The 18,166-nt window shown below is 38.0% G+C and overlaps 1 protein-coding gene across 1 annotated transcript in view; it reads left to right on the top strand.

Annotated features, from left to right (window-relative positions):
* LOC145978894 (uncharacterized) overlaps positions 1-18,166 on the top strand; it is a 108,204-nt gene that overhangs the window by 44,421 nt on the left and 45,617 nt on the right. The gene's annotated exons all lie outside the window — the stretch shown is intronic.

Raw genomic sequence — 18,166 nt, 5'->3', positions numbered from 1 at the left:
ATTAAAAATTACAAGTACTGAACTGAAAATGTAGTACTTTCGCATGACCTAAATTTCTAAAATGAGGCAATAAAACAATGGAATTACAAATCAAAATTGTATAATTACAATTTATTTCACAAAAACCCAATACTTACTTATTGATGAATTAAAAGAAATTAAGGACACACCATACAAGTAAGAATACTTCATAGTAAGTGTTCAATGTGAAAATTGAGCCCGATCTGCTTCTTTTATTAAAGTTGTATTTGAATTTCTGTATTTGAAAGTCTCAGAAGGTGAAGGAGTGAAGAATCTGCCAGTCTGCTTCTGTAGCGGTTCTTGATAAACTTCATTGCAGAAAAAACACTTTCACACGTGTATGTGCTGCCGAACATTGATGTCATTCTTTGCCCAAAACTACGAAGGTTTGGAAAGCGTTCCTTTATAAGGTATTTGAAAAACTCTGGGTCTTTTTCTTGCCTAGTTTGAAGGAACATCGCCTTGCAAATCACGCAATTCAGGTTCGAGAGAAGCTATTTTCATTTTCAATCTTACGTTTTTTGGAGATATTGCTCATTTCGATATTTGCACAACTTTAACAATCAGTCACAGTACAATCCGAGTTGGAACACTGGAAATCCCTTCGTACGTAGTACTATAAAACAGATCTCCATAGCGCCGCTCTGGAGTTTGTTTCTAAACACAAAGAGTGAAGCCTTCGCGGAAGCGGGCGAGTTCATTCCACACAGCGAAGGGGTGGAATGCATGGTGTGAAGAGAAAGTTACGTCACTTTAGATTCTTCTGATGATCATTATTGACTGCAAAATCAGTTCTACCTGTGATATTGTCTTTCTTCACAGAGCTTCCGTTCCTTCAGTAAAAATATAACGTATTTTAATAAAAATAAATAAAATTAACGTATTTTGCAAACTGGCTTCGAGGGCCGCAGAAAAAGGTAACGGGGGCCGCCAGTTGGAAACCCCTGCCGTAAACCATAGAATCTTAATAGAATAACTGAAATCATACAATCTATCGAATCCGATGTTACAATTGTGTGTGAATCCTACTTAACAAACCGCAAACAGTACGTCATGTTTCAGGGAAATACTTCCGATGAATTTAAAGCTACATCTGGAGTTCCCCAAGGCTCTAACCTTGGTCCCTTATTCTTTCTCTTGTACATAAATGATCTTCATGAACATCTGAATCAATCGGGTAAATTACTTTTTGCGGACGATTTAAAAATATACAAAATAATTTGCAGTTACAGTGACTGCACCGAGTTACAAGCGGACATAAATGGTGCGAGAGCAACAAACTAATCTTAAATAGCGAAAAAGTTACCAAATGTCATATACTCGAAACACTACATCAAAAAAAATACCAATATTGCATAAATAAACAAAAATTAAAACGGGTAGAAACAATCAAAGATCTAGGAGTTCTGTTTGATTCTAAACTTACATTTCACGGGCACGTTAACTTCATAACAAACGAGGTTTACAGACTTGTAGGATTTATAATGCGTACATGCAAAGAGTTAAAAAATCTCGGAAGCTTAATGATGCTCTATAATGCTTACGTTAGAGCGAAAATTGAATACGCAAGCATAGTGTGGCACCCTCAAACCCAGCAAGATATAAACAAACTAGAACAAATTCAAAGTAAATTCTTAATACAGCTAAAGTACAAACTAGGTGGTATTTACCCTCAAATGGAATCCCGTGAGAGCCTTCTCAGATATTTTAACCTAACAACTCACAACAACAGACGCATCATGCATGAGTTCATTTTCCTCCACAAAATTTTAAATAATCTCTTTGAAGCTCGTTTCGCACTGTCACAGCTCGACTTCTACGTCCCCTCAAGCAAATTACGACCAAGAAGGCAAATCTTCAGCCTCCGTCGTAATGGAACCAAAGCTCTGGCAATATCCCCAATTTGGAATATGTTAAACATCTAATTATACCATCAAAAGTGAAAACTGTGTGGACTTATTTTTCCCGACCGCAATTTTGAAAAGGAATATACTAAAATTACATAAATTACGATAGAACCTAAGACTTGTATGTTTGTTAAATGTTTTCTGTCTATATACTACATTGATCTGTGCAACTAATCAATAATATTATCACAAAATTATTGTATAATGAACGCCATAAATGGTAATATACCTGTTGCGTTCAATTTCTTAAATAAATAAATAAATATTGTATATTATATTGTTAGCATGTCTTGTGGTCCCCATTTAGATCTTTTGATTTCCTTTTTCTGCATTGTGTATGCTGATACGTTGTTTTCTTCTTTCTTTTGGACCGTGATTGCTCTTTCACAGGAAATAAACTAATTTATAACATTTTATACATGCATATTTCGGACACGGGAGGCCCGGCCCGACTAAGAACAAGGCCCTCTACGGTGGCACATTTCACATGGATTTTTCACTCTTCGTTTTCCTCCGGCTTCCGCCGGATGTTACGCAATTATGTGTAGAACTAAAGTTGCAGTGTACGTCCAAACCGCCGAGAACCAGTTAAAAAAAGCTTTTATACCGTTCCTACTTTGGTTAGCGCTGCCGCAATTCGTTCTCAGTATCAGTATTGAAAGAGAGAGAGAGAGGGAGAGGAAGAGGGGAAAATGTTAAGCAACAAGGAGAGAGAGAAATGAAGGAACGAGAAAGAAAGAAAGTGCGACCGAAAACGGGGGGGGGGGGGGTGGAGAAAGTGAGAACAACGAAGGAGTACTAAAACTGAGGAGAAGATACAAGTAAAGAAATAAGGAAATGAGACCAGAAAGGAGAAGGCCACCATAAATAAAGCAATTTTTCATTATTCAGGGGGGGGGGGGGCTCAAGTGACTTCCCCTCGACCTTTTCTACGAACCAACATCGTGAAGAAATTAAGGATTTCTCTTATATTTGACTCAAGCCTGGAATCTGTGCCTGGAATCGTCGGATGTTGTGCAATATATGCAGAGATAAACAGTGTGATAAAGATGTCCAAACAAGCGGGAATTTTGCGAACTAAGCTATCGATATGACATCTACCGGTAGATTCTGTAACTAATCAGTCCGAAATACTTCTTTGGGCCATGTGGACGCAATTGGAGAAAACACAGGAAAAGTACATTGATTATTGAATTAGTATTTCTCTAGAGGCTTAACACCAACGACAACCACCTAAAGTGTCCTCCGTCACATTTTGATATCATTCATAAGTTGTCCTCGCAAAAAATGCAATGTTACATTCCGCAACAAACGTTTCTCTATTTCAGTTAACTGAGGTGATGTGTGGGATCAAATCCTTGACATGTACATGGGCGTTTCTTTCTTAACGCCCTTTGATTAATTTCATCTAATCATCATTCATCCTATCATCACGATTAGCTGGCAGAAAAAAAAATATTCAAAATAGTAAAAATACAAATCGAATGAAAAGTTTCGAGCACGTCTCCTACCAATACTTACAAAAATGTAGTAATAATAATAATAATGAACCTACAATCAATAAATTTACATTCTTACACATTACAAATCATGTACGTATAACCTGTGGATAAGCAAGCAGACAGTGAACTACTTCATATGCCTGAATAAGGCTTGGTGTAGACAAAACTTTCACACACCTTATATTCGAATATGCTAAGTCAGTCTAATGCTGTCATTTTGCAATCGGATCCGGCTCGATTCCTGATGGCACATTGCAACAGTGTTGATTATCCCATTTCACACTATACGTCTAATACTGCTTAGCAGGGCTCGAAATGAAAATTTTCACGAGGCGGAACGCTTTACTTCTAGTTCACATGGTGGTCTTTTTTTGTTTCTTTTTTTTTGTTTCAGAGTACTGTAGTGACAAGGTTAACGACTAATACCATGGCGTGCTGTATTAAAATTAATAATAGTTCATATTAGAATATTTACATCAGAAATATAAAGAGCATGCCGTATGAACGATTTAATTTGAGTTTGATTTAAGATGACAAGCCCACTTTATACAGTTTCGTTAATCAGGGAGAATATTATAGACGAAAGTATGAAAGAACATAATTTGTGTAAATATCTTCTGAAGGAGGATACCTCTGTCATATCAATCGAATGCAAAAGACAGAACAAATAATAGCAATTAACAAATAAAAAGTACAAACGAGAAGAACAAAAAGATGAAGGTAACATAGACACCATCCAGCGTTATTTTGCTAAATAACTGATAAATTTTCGAAATCATAAAAAAATACTCACTTCTCAGGTTTGAGTTGGTTAACAAAAGTACCACCTACTTGTAAATTATAATACACCTGCAAATTGGGAGGAGCAAGTTCCACCTTGCCCCCACCAAGTTACGCATATGGCTAGAAATTTCGAAAAGGCTACTGTGTACTCATTTTACAGGATACCTCTGATGTTAATTAACGGCCTGGAAAGTCGAAGGTGCATTTTAGAAATATCTTACCCCGCCATGCTACCAGGTGTGACTAGTTGAATTGCAGGCAAACATAGCGATTTTGCCCTATACTTCCATAACTGTTACCAATCTAGTCTAGTCTTGTGTTTAATTCTATAACCCAGAACAGAATGGTAAATATAGTTAACGTGGTAATTCAATCGGATTAGTGAGTGTACATGCCAATTTCAAATATGTATTAATTTTTTATGTACATATTATTCTGTGAGACGTACACCATTTTCTCTGGCGTCGTTACACGCAATCGCGCACGTGTGTGAAGGTGGGGGGGGAAGGGGCATCAAACACTCAATATTTGGAAGCTGCTTATGAATTCCTATTAAGTATCAGAAAGAGAAGTTTCTCTAACAAATTCTGACGGAAGACTGACTATATGACCTGGCTCTATTAACCTAGGAATTGACTATTAACCTAGGAATTGAGTGTGCAGGAAAATTTGGCAATATCTATAGGACCGGCTTCCCCCTCTTCCCCTAAAAAGAACAGCCGCAACCCTTACGAAAGTGGGAACGCCACTTAGTAGAATTGGAGTTCCAACGAGGTGGAAAGCTTTATTTTGTCAAATAATGTTATGTATAAGCTAATCACACTCCTTATAGAATGATACGGTAGTGTGAAAGGAGATTGACATAACCTCATTAAAATGGCGTGGAATGACCCTAATATTATAATCATGATGAAGAAGTCCCTACAGTTTGACTTTACAGAGAAATCTGTAAATGGAGAAATAAATTCGTACGGTTGGTAGCATTGCCATATTCGCTCTTCGTCTCTTTGGCATAGGCAGACGGTTTTATTTACCTCGAGAGGCGGAGTTTTCCATAGTGCAAATATCTATCTTTCCCGCCTGTGTTTGCTTTTTGATAGGAAGACCTGCGATAAATGAAGAAAAGAGCATCGTCTGTTTCAGGAACTGTGGGAAACGAGAACGTGAATTTTGAGAATATTCTCACCAGCCCGGATATGACTTCACTACTACACACTGACCTGCGGTGACCTCTGAACTTGGGGTGGCACCAGAAAATTTTGACCGGGAGGGCAGGACAAGTTAAGGTGGACAGGTACAGTTACGGACATTTCTGTGTTGTATTTATTCCATTGAGTCAATGGTGTTATTACAACCCAGAAGTGTAGTGGCTGTACAATAGGCATGCTCCCCATACCGATGTTCGTCGTGTTTCTTTCCCTTTTCTGGCCATGTTTTCTTATTTACTTATTTCCAGAATTTTTTCTGTGTTCGTGTTACCCCGCCCTCCCTCACCCTGAAAACTTTCGTTCAGTTATTCAAATCTTCCTCCTCATTGATTTTCCGAACTGCATTATATCCATTTCCCTATCATTTCCTCTGATCTCCCAATTTCTATGACGAGTATATTTCTTTCTTTCAGCCTTCACCATCGCAATTTAGATAAATCAGAGATGCTCGGAATGGGGGAAGGTGGGGGTAACGTGGAGAAATGTTATCCTCTCAGTTAAGAAAATTTTCATAAAACATATCCCCAGCTGTAGGATAATTTGCATAGACATCCCAAAACAGTAACATCAACAGAATGTAGCTCCCAAACTTTGTTGATTAAGAGCTTCAGCCTTTTTGTAGCACAACGCAACGTATTTTTTAGGTTATTATTTGTAATCTCTGAATCAAAATAAATTGCATTATTGAGTTGGGAATGCAGTCCATACACTTGTAACTTGCATGATATTTCCCTGTGATTTCTCTTTGTTCGACTGAAACACGTATTTTTTAATTCAAATTATGCGACATAAAATGTTTGATATATATATATTGGCCGCGGTGGCTCAGTCGGTAACGCGTCTGACTACCATGCTAAAGGTCCCGGGTTCGATCCCCGGCCGGTTCAAATCCGGGAACTTTTCTAACGTTGGAAGCGGCTCCGGCGCCCACCCAGCGTCGAATAACATGGGTACCTGGGGGAAACCCTGGGGGGTAAAGGCGGTCAGGGGCATGATGCTGATCACATCACCCCCACTCACGACCGGATCAAGAAAGTGTGGGGCGTTACCCCCACACCCCCTATACGCCTTCATGGCGTAGTGCTAAGCACAGGGGAGAGCTTTACCTTTTTTTTACCTTTATATAATATATCAAATTCCTCCCGGACGCCGGACATAAGGCTAAAATGTAGGGTATGTCCGGGGAAAGGAGGACGTCTGGTAACTCTACGTTGCCTTAAAATATTGTTCAACTGTATCTTGTGAAGTAGAGCGACATTTTTTTAGTACAAAAAAAAATTGCCAAAAATAGGAGTTTCAGAGTTGAGATATGATGTAATCAAGTACTAACATGATCTGTAAGGATTGTGACTTTTCCTTCATTTATAAAACAGCATTGTAAAGTAAACAAGAGTGTGTGGAAGAATTTAGAACTGTAACTTTTACGTTTATTACATGCTAAATCGTGTTAGTTGAGAAAAAGAACAAATATCTATTTACGTGGAGGCTTTTCTGAGGTAACTGATAGAAGGCATTAAAAAAACCTAATGAGTTTTTCTAAAGTACATATTTATTTCCATATTTTGCACTTTTTGGTGCATGTTTGCAAAACTAGCCGGACCCTAGTTAGCCCTATAACTCAAATGTGTCACCCGTAATAGTTTTCTTTTATAGTGGGTGAGGAGGAAGAGATATTGGATTTTATGGGAGGTTGCAGGGGTGAGAAAAGTGGAAAGGGGGAGGGGCTAAATTTATTTTCGGGCATAATTGAATTACCAAACTCAGAGTTGCTAAAGCTATGTGCTCTTGTTCGTTCCTTTCATTCCTAAATTCTAACCTCTTAGTTCTTGACTTTTCCTGTTAGCTAACAAAACTCACAAATCACCGCAATGTGTGCGTACACATGGAAAACATGCGTGCATAACTGCTTGTAACAAGCACATGCTGCCGCGACATGTGCTAAGGAAGGTGGCTATGTGGGACACAGACGTTTGCTTGTGTACATAATAGGGGGGGAAATGTGCCGCAGTTAATTTAGCAGTTACAGACCTCTGAAAGTTTTCTGCTTTATCTTCAGTTGTGTTATTCAAAGAGTGGGTGGATTTGTTCGGTGGTGCCTTAGTTCTGTTTTCCACATAAACCACAGGTAAGACCAGTGCATTTGCTAGAGCATAATGTGTGCATGGTTCTCTTATCCCTACAAATTTCCTCTTGAGAGGATAAACCTAGGTATCTGGTGACCTCTTTGTTTACATACACTGAGTAAACGGATGATAGCTCTCCAAAACTAAACTCCATTTTATAATACTTTAGAAATACATTAAGTCTCTTAAAGTTTTCTTGAACAGAACTTTTTCAGTCGACGTCATGGAGACATCGGTGTTTTCTTATACAGTGTAGCTTTAAAAAAAAATGAGTCATTTAACTTTGGCGACACAGGCAAGTTGACTACATTAGATGGTATTGTTAGGTATAGAAAATTGTAGTGCAAATAAACTATTTTACCATCTAAAATACAGGGAAAGACGTAAGGAAAGTGGTGGTGCTGCTGCAAATAGGTTTAAGTCAATGACAAACGAGGTGTAGTGGAAATGTGCACGAGTTGTCATACAGATGAAAATCACCTCAGTTCACGCAATTACTGACCTCGGGGAACCTTATCGGAGTAGAAATCGCAGTTTCTTGTGTAATTTTTTTGGTATCTTAATTTTCCCCGCAAAATACACCATTCCGACATTGGCTACTGATTTTTGTCAACCAACCGGGTGTTTGGAGTAATTTTCCCGAACTTTGCACATTAGATACGGTAGTCTATACTGATTTCTCTTGTGTTCAGGTAGTTCCGATTTCAACTTTATCTCGCCCTTTGCATTATTGTTTTGGCATTTCGGCGGTCAGGTCGTCCAACCCTTCTGCCGTCCCTGGATCTCCTGCCAGCTGTAATCTAGTAACTAATTAGTAGGGCCTCACAAGAATGCGGAATTAGGCACTAACTTGCCAATTGAACTGTCAATTTAATTCTGAATACGTTAGCGGTTATACCTTCATTATCTATTCCTTTGTAATACACAGAAAGAGCCCACATACAGGTTACATTGTAGCATACCCAGTAATCAGGATTGCGCACTTTGTTTCTCATAATATGACGGTTAAAATTTAAAAAACATGGCTACACCCATTCTGATCTTTCACCCGCATGCGCTGACAATACAACTTTATGGTGAACAATTTCCATGTGGGTGAAACCTACCTGGAACGAAACGTTGTACCTGATCGACAGACATGTGCTACAGCAGACATATTTATTTCCCCATGTCCTTAACCCCCTTCCCCAAAATTTAGTTCACACATTGGAACCCATTTCAGAAGCGTAATCTCAAAACCGACACATCTAATTTGACCATTCTTAGCATTAGCATCACTAAAGAGAGCACATCCAAGTTGTCTAGTTTCCAGTCTTCCAGTTTATACCCAAGGGATATATCGGCGCAAATAAAATCGTGGGACTAGGACATTTACGGTATGCCAGGGCCGCCCAAACTACGGACCGAAGGGCCTTACCATAAAAGGCAAAGGTGAGTCCGATATGACTTCGGTGTCCCTTCCAGGAACGTTGGTTTTTAGTGCTGAAGATATCGAGGGAGGAGACGCCACCGCTGTTATCGGTGCGTGTGCGAACGCGCTAACGGCTGCCCTGGCTTCAAGATATTCACGAACCGTTGCCACCTTGTGTAAACACAAAACCTTTCAATCTCCTCGATAAGATAAGAACGAAAAGTCCCACGTTCTGTTTGAAAAGTAACTTCGGCGAGATGGTACGAAAAACGTTACGCTTAAGGGAGTTTATTATTATTTTTTTTTTAAATAAAAACCTCCCTGAATCGTTCATGTAGTTATTTTAAAATATTTCTACAGTGTAGTTTTTATCGAGAAAATAAGCTGTTTTTGTCATTCGAAACACAGCAAAAGATGAGTTTCAAAAGTTGCACTCCATCAAACTAATCCTCAAAATAGGAGGAAAACTAGGAATAGCGTAAGGTTCAACGATGCCACCTCTACTAAGCAACGTGCAGATTTGGTAGTAGCCTCCTTGTATACAGTAGAATAAACCTTGGTGACTGTAGCCTCCCTTCAATAGCGCATGTACCTAGAGGTATTCAGTTGACTTTATTTTTGGGCAAGGTTCAGCAAAACCTGATCTACCGCCTAATACCATAACTACTACATGACTACAACAATCAAAACTTACAAAAACTCTCCACAAGGAAATGACAAGAGAAATGAGAGAGGTAGCCAAGAATCCATGTATCTTTCCAACTTACCAGAGTATAAGAGAAACTTCACAAAAATCCAGTTCCCTTCACAATGCTGCTTATTCGCCCGAAGCAAAGCCTTAGTATGTGTATTATCTACGAATAAGTTAGCCATATGTGCTGTTTTTAAACGTAGGTGCACATTATGTTTCACCTACCCTGAGATATTGCAAGATGTTCTTAAGATGTCAGTGATGTTTCATATTCATTTGTTATAAATTTGGACGCACAGACACACGCTTCATGCAGGAAATTAGTATGCTGAATATGAAAGTGATGCTGTTAGCTTTATGGGAACTGTTGTCACACTTACATGCAATTACCAGTAGTTAGAACAAAACTTCCTTCATTAACGTGATAGTGAACCAACTGTACCCCTCCCCCCCCACACACGAGGATATTATCTCCATGGTTCGAATCCCACTTGGAACTGTAGGACCAGTCCCAATTGGCCTATGGCCGTCCCCCGTGGCGGAGTGGTTACCATATCACGCTACGACCCCCAGGGTTCCGGGATTTGAATGGGATGTTTGTGATCCATTCATCAATTTCATCATGTCATCACTCATCCCCATCTTCAGAAATTAGCCAAAGGTGGCACAAAAAGCGAAGTAAAATAAGCAAATCAATCAAGCAACCAATTAGCCTATCTTAGCACAAAGCGCTGGACTTTGTGTATTAGAAATACAGTGTAACTAACACTGACATTTCAGTTTACGTTTCAAAGAAAGAAGGGATCTACTAGGGACGTTCAATATATAAGTTTCCCTGTGCTATAAAATATTGTATAAAGCAATGCCATTAAAAAGAAGCATTGTTGGCAAGCGCCATCCTTCGTCTACAAGGAACAACAATCGATTCGTTAACAGACGTAAAAGCGCATGCGCTCAAGGGCGAAAAGTGAATGCTTGTTCGGAAAACGCGGGCTCGCGTCATGAGTTCAGAAGCATGGATGCTAAGGGCGTTCTACTTATGGACTTTTTGGAACGAGGAAGAACAATTAATGCTGACCGTTATTGTCGAACATTGGATAAACTGAAAAACGCAATTCGACATAAGCGACCAGGTCTCCTGTCAGCTGGTGTCATTCTTATTGACGATAACGCTCGCCCCCACTCAACAGTGCAAACACAACACAAAATTGAAGAATTGGACTGGGAACGGCTGGCTGCCCCACCCTCCATACAGCCCCGATTTAGCGCCGAGTGATTTCCATCTTTTTCCGGTGTTAAAGTCTGAATTGCAAAGTTACCGTTTCGAAACAGATGACGAAGTGAAGCGGAATGTGAGAATAGTGCTCAATAGCCAGAGCCCTAATTTTCTTGCAAAGGGTATGGACAAATTGGTGCAACGGTGGGACAAATGCCTGAATCTCTATGGGGATTATGTGGAGAAGTGAGGAAGGATCCTCCTACACATGTATGTATAGATTTCTAATGTATCTTAAAAATATTTTTTTTTACAGCATACGGAAACTTATATATTGAACGACCCACGTATATTGCAAGAGCAGATAAGCTTAATTGCGTTAGCACATAATCGCATACAGTGTTATGTTTTCAACGCTAATCACGAAAAACGTGAATGAGATATTAACAAAGTCCCTTTAGTGATAATGCATTGTTTCATCAGCATCTTATCTTTATGTAACTGTTCCATGCACCGTATTAAGGTTTGAAACTAAAAAACTTAAAGGGTCGAATATGTTTATATGAATCGTTCATAAACACTCTTATTGGAGAGTTGTGAGCTATGTCACCATGATCATTTTTGCAAGCCAGTGATAAAACATTGAACTGTAATAAAAGTAGTATTATTGCTTTGGTATTATAATTTCATTTAATAACAATAACAATGACAAGTACAAGTATTATTATTGCTGTTATGTCCATGGAAAGAAACTACTCGGTACAACAGATGACCAAATATCTGCCACAACTGATTTTCTTTATTTTTTGCGCATTGTTCAAGGATAATATTTTGTAAGTTGTGGGGGAATATTATCCATGATGGCATCGTATTTCAAGATGGAGGACAGGTAGCCCGGGTACCGCTGCATCAGACGTCATAGTTATGGACAAATATGGGTGGGTGGGGCAGGGGGATTTCCTGCCACCAACAATCTCGTCCTGAAACTGAAAGCATTGATGTTATTTGTGAGTGTCCCTTCATCCGTCTTATCATATCATCTCTCATCCTCATCTTCGCGATTAGCCAAAAGTGTCAGAAAAGCGAAGTAAAATCAAATCAATGAATTGTTGGAACTCGTTGTTGAAACCCACCAATTGTACAAACACTAGATGGCCTACTCTAAAATATTCTTTACTGCTTTCATTTGATTTTTTTATTTTCTCAATTTCATGAGGGGCTGTAGGTCTTTCAGCCTCCTCTGCGAATCTCGATTTTATTCGGTCTATCTCGTTATCGGTATCGCCTTGAAATTCATGAGGGGGAAATTCCACGGTTTCATACATCAGGGTTGAGAAATAACCTAATACAAATGACACATTACTTTGTAATTATATAAGTGATTAGTAACTCGTTACTTTTTGTTACTTCGCGAATTTTGTAACAGAAACTTATTCACTGGAGCAGTACGTGATATCCTACATATGAAGAATGGCGGATTCACTTTTCTCAGAAATCGTTATCTTCATGGTGTAAACACGTATGAGTGCCCTTTTTGGGGTACATTGTATGTTCATAATATCGTTCGGTTAGATTTTTTTACATGTGTAATAAAGGAGTTACTTTTGGGTAAATTGTTGGTAACGCGTTACTGTACAAGGTAAAATAAAATAACGTAGCGCCTTGGTTTATAGTTACTCATTTTTGTGACATAGTACTGGAAAAACACATCCTCGCCCACTAACCGGTAATTGTATTTGACGAGCAAAGATAACCAGAACTCTTATCTTTCGAACTCCACCAAGGCACCGTGTGCTCCCCACACCTGCTTGAACTAAAACCGCCCGCATAGAACAACGTGTCGCTGCAGATGGCGCAAAGGTTGCAGGGCCATTGTCTTTGTATTGTAGCTTCATATAGGTAGGTGAATGTACTTTTTTCGACTATAATGTTTTAAAAGTATTTAGTATATTACTGTTTACATACATATGTGGATTAATATGTTCGTTACATGCACTAGCGTGCGCATGATTTTTCTTTTTGGAGGGGGCTGGAATTGTAAAACTGGAAAGTGTCACACAGCTGCTTTTTTAGGTAGAGGCGACATAAACTGTAAACTATTTTGCAATTAGTACCTTTCTGAACCTTCTTTTTAAAAGTTGTTCAAAGACAAAAATGGTAATCGGAGGTCATTTTAAGGGTCGTTTACGTTGACCACTTTGGTTTTCCAGAGTTCTTTACTGCTTTCATTTGAAAATGTTGATTTTCTCAGGATGGGCTGTTGCGCCATCAGCTCACCCGTGTGTACGCCAGTGCTTACAGGAAATGCACAACAAAGCTTGTGGTCCTTGATTCGAATCATGGGTTAGGGATCGATATTTATTTGTTTTTATTATTTTTTATCGTATGAATTTAACCTCAACGTCGTGATTAACCAAGAGCTGCAAATACAACTTAAAATAACGGGGAAGAGGTATTTTTGTGGCATTTTTACGTTATGTGTTATGCGTTTTTCAACGCGTTATTCAATCTACTGGACTTCCTACAATTATTTCTCAGTCCTTACAGTCTCATGACGGGATAGTGCTTTGAACGAAAACGAACCTTACAATATAAAAAATATTACTGTTTGGTTCGAGAATTATTAAGGCTTTCAACTAGCAGTTTTTTTTCTGATAAAAAATGTTACAATTTTTCCTACTAAACTACCATTTTCTACTTTTTAGAAATATCCTTATTGATTTATTATGAAAGTTTACACTATTTGGAGCATTTCTGAGAAAACCAGACGTTGGTATGTGACTCCGTCCCCGAGATATATCAAATCAAAATTACCCAATATGGCGGACTTTTTCAAGTTGATCGCCGTCAGCATGCAGATAGCAATTGGCTATTCGACCGAAAATATCGTAAATAGTATAACATTTAATCCTACCAAGTCTCTTGCGTTTTATCAAAAAGTCGATTTCTCAGGACTTAGGCGCCGGATGGTGATAAAAGATCGTCCGTCGCTACATGGCCGTAGGCAGGAAAAAGTTTCGGGGGGGGGGGGTTCATTCATAATTGTTCCCAGGCCGTCGCCAGAAAATTGAATAATAGAAATAATAATAATAATAATTGTATAATAATAATTAAAATTTCATAATAAAACAATTTTATTCCATAATAATAATACTAATAATAATTATTATTATATTATTGTTATATTTTTGAAGGGGCTTACTCAATCCAGCATAAGTTCCTTTTTGTTTTTTTTTACGTTTCATACAGTGTGTACTGAAATGCACAATTATTTTACTTCGTCATTAAACTTTAGATACCTTCAAGAAAAAACTTTAAAAGTTAGATGGAAATTTTAGTCATAAAGTTTTTGTTGTTTGACTTTAAAATTAAATTTTTGGAATTTTGAAAAGTATAGAACCAGTTATTCTCTTTAAAAGCTTAGCCTGGTGCATGGATTGCAACCTCAATCGCGAACGTAATGCGCTACGAAACTGGAGGTACTAGGTTTGAACTCCTATCAAGGGGGATTTATTTTCGACTTTATCGGACGGGGAATTTAAAAGCTGGAAAGGGAATTTTGGGACAATCATAAGGGAATATTCAGTCTATATTCCTTGTGACGGAGGAACAACACTGGAAAGATGACAGCAGAAGTGATAATGGAGGGGTCGCGGGTGGGCTACGATTTTGAGAATAAATCCTGTTTCACTCAAGTTTCAGAATTCCAAATGTATGAAAATTCTAGCTCGATCGTTTCAAAATTGTCTCCTTGTATTCTTGTGATGCTTCGAAAAAAAATTGAAAATTTGTTACAGATTTTGGTTTCTGAACATCCATTAATCCAGCATGTCAGAAGTTTCGGGGGGGGGGGTTTGAACCCTAGAAACCCCCCTCTAAATACGGCCATGCGTCGCTACGAGAAACACTTTTTGGTACCACCACAGAGAAGATAATTATCTTCTCTGTGGTACCACCCTTCATTTGGAGAGACATTTTATGGCGTTCTTTCATTACAATATATCGTTTTAAAGAATATAAATTAGTCTACAACTTTTATTTAAAGCAATTTCCTGTCACTTAATACATTCAGTAGTTACAAGGTAAAAAGTTATAAAATGTACTATAAAAATTACATTTTTAAGATTATTTTTGAATTTACGGTGAAACTGCTGACGTCAGCAAAAAATCAAATAGAATTTTTTTTGTAGCCCATCTAATGAGCAGCAAGGCTAAAAATGTTTATCTGCTTATGACCAGTAGTTACGGAGATATAGGTCAGGAACTGAAAGTCTGCGAATATGAGGTTAGTGGAAACTGGGGCGGGGGATTGGGATTTTGCACCTCTAGTAGTGGTCTAACAACTGACCAAAATTTAGCTTTTACGGAATTATTGTCGACAATTGACGTCCCCCCCCCCCTTTCATTGACTGGCCTATGTGTACACATGGTGGGTCAGCTTACAAACTTTGAGATCATGTAGAGATCATTAAGGCAGAATATTTGCAACAATTCTGCATAGGTCGACAAAAACAGCTATTGGATTCATTTTGCAATTACGATAAACAAAACAAAATATATGACTTACCTGTAAATAATCACTATATATTAACTATAGTAATCCAGTTGGTATGTCAGAATAAGTCGCATTTGTTTAAAGTGAATTTTGCAAATATTTACCAAAGTTTCAAACCTGTGTGTGCTCACCTTGTTTTAATTTTATTAATTGTTAAAAGACCATCTGGATCTTAATTTAAATTTCTGGATTTCCGACCATTTTTGACAAAATGATGAAAAATGACACCAGAAAGCTGCACTAGTGGCTCTGACTGTAAGGAAGGAGGTGGCATGTCCACTCTTGCAATAGCCTATTAAAAAGGAAATATAGATTGCACAGATTGGTACAGCCTAGTAGTAAAAATCCCGCAGTTGTATATTTTGTGACAAATGAAACAAGAAAATGAAGTGGAAGGAAACTTTTGACGCAGAAAAGTGAACTGTAGCTATTAATATTAATAGTTGTTTCCTGTGGTTTTATGGAAGGAAGAATACCTGAAACATTATATCTTTACCACCCTTGCTGACCCGATTCGTCCTGGAACTGCAATGGGGGTATAGTGTTTTGCCTCTTACTGGTATAGGCGCCCAGAACCAGCATGCCATAACAACTTGATGCGTTCAAGGAATTCCATTAAAAACTGTAGAAGAGTCCAATATTTCACTGTAATTGTGCAGAAGATTGTTTGTATGACTTATCACTAAATTTGCCAAGTTTATCACAATATATTTTTCTTCTGAACCTAAATTTATTTCCAGCAACTTTTCATGCAAAAATAGCAATTTTTAAAATTTAGTTTGAATAGACATAATGTAGTTAGCTGTAGCTGTAGCAAAGCCACATTTAAAATATAGTGTTGTACTGATCACCGCATAGGTCCGTAAATATGCATATGTATCTATCCAGAAAGTATAAGTATAATTTCCTTTGTATTGAATGTTTTTTTTTTTTTTAATTCATGCCTTTGTTTACTTATTTGCCATGTCATGAAACCTTTTCTTTACTTTCATTTAAAAATTCAAGGCTTTCCCAATCGCTGTTACTGGGTTAGACTTAAGACTTCATTAAACTGCTACGGAAACAGAGAAGCTAGAGTCTGTGATATTTTTATAGATTATTCTCCTACTGAATATTTATGATAGGGAATAAATGATGCGTCATACTGATATTAGTTCTTCCTGCAACATAGAAATCCTAGTGTGTCAGTTGTGCAATTGTGACCCCAGGGGAGGGGGTGGAGAATCTGCAACGTTCAAATAGAGGGAAGAAATTTGATTGGCTATTACCAGAAACGATAATAGGGCGTGGCATCTAATCTAACCAATCAACATTGTCTGATAAGAGACGTACAACCCACCCATTTCCAATACGACACTACCATTTGAATCGTGTCTTTCAAAGTAGATGGAGGTGAATTTGTATCGCTTCGATAAATAGCGCCAACCTCCCAAAGCAAGTCTATCTACATTGTTGGTAAGTATGATCTCCAGTGCTGCTTTTGACTACACTAGCATTCAATTGGAATTCACATTCATTTACTGTACACTTGGATATTCTTCATCGTATAGTAGCTGAACATAAGCAGTCAGTATATATATTATTGATAATGATAGGTGAGATTTTTACAAAGCAATGTTTGATAGCAGTTAATATATGGTGTCCTGAAATGTTTATTCTGATTACAGTGTGTTATTATTTTAATTGAGTTCAAAGATGTCTAGTTTTCTGCTGCAGGTGAGTCATTGTACTCTTCAAGGGTTTTTTGTGGGGGGAGGGGGTGTGTGGCTGTGTGTATCAGTTCTACATTCCGCCATTAGGAGCACTGCCAACTCTTGTCTGTGAAATGGCGTAGGTGCAGCAGTGTGCTGTGTGGTTGGCTGAAATGAAATTGCCAACCATACCGTTCATGATCAGGTTAATCATTTTGGAACACCCTGATGTAGTAGATGATTTGGTTGGTTGATTTGCTGTTTAAAGTCCACTTTATGGACAGTAAGGCTAATTAGGATTGGACCTACTGTTTAAAGTGGGATCCGAATCAATATGTGCTTCCACCAGGAATCGAACCCGGGACTCCTTGATTAAGGCGATGACGCTACCACTGCACCATCGGGGAGGCTGATGTAGTAGATTTGTTCATTTTGAAACAGTTATGTGAATGTGTGATTGATATACATGTAATCATTGCATCATACTTTTGCCAAAAGCATGAATCTGGAACCATCTGTTATAATATGGCATTCCTCAACTTGATCCCATTGGCTACAGTTACCAAACATCTACTGGCTTCAATATCATCAAAGGACTTATAATTTCAATCTACACCCATATATGGGTATAGACAGTTGAACTAAAATTGTTTGATTAACTCGTATTTTGAATGAGAGATTTAACTTATAGAAATCACTGTTTTCATGTTGTGTGAAATTATAATCAGTAATTAGATATCTCAAACTCTACCTGTTAACCATATTCCACACACAAGTAATAGAAAATGGTGATCCTACTCTCCCAGGTGGGGTGATTAGCACAACATGAACAAATTCAGGGTTTCATCCATTTCTTAATGTATCATCCCCTCATTGCTGCATTGTAGAAGTTCATTATTCACATACAATAACAAAAATACAACTACCAACACTTGCAAAGAATTGGGTCAATTAGTAAATATCTTGTACATGACATATTTCAGAAATATTAACTGGCTTTGCTGTGTAACTTCTTTCATGCATATCAGGAATTATTTACTACACCATATCTGTGTGGT

This window comes from Lepisma saccharinum, chromosome 25 (assembly GCF_977018435.1).
Source record: "Lepisma saccharinum chromosome 25, izLepSacc3.1, whole genome shotgun sequence".
Classification (NCBI taxonomy): Eukaryota; Metazoa; Arthropoda; class Insecta; order Zygentoma; family Lepismatidae; genus Lepisma; species Lepisma saccharinum.
The sequence above is the reverse complement of the archived record's forward strand: the minus strand, read 5'-3'. Positions and strand labels throughout refer to the sequence as shown.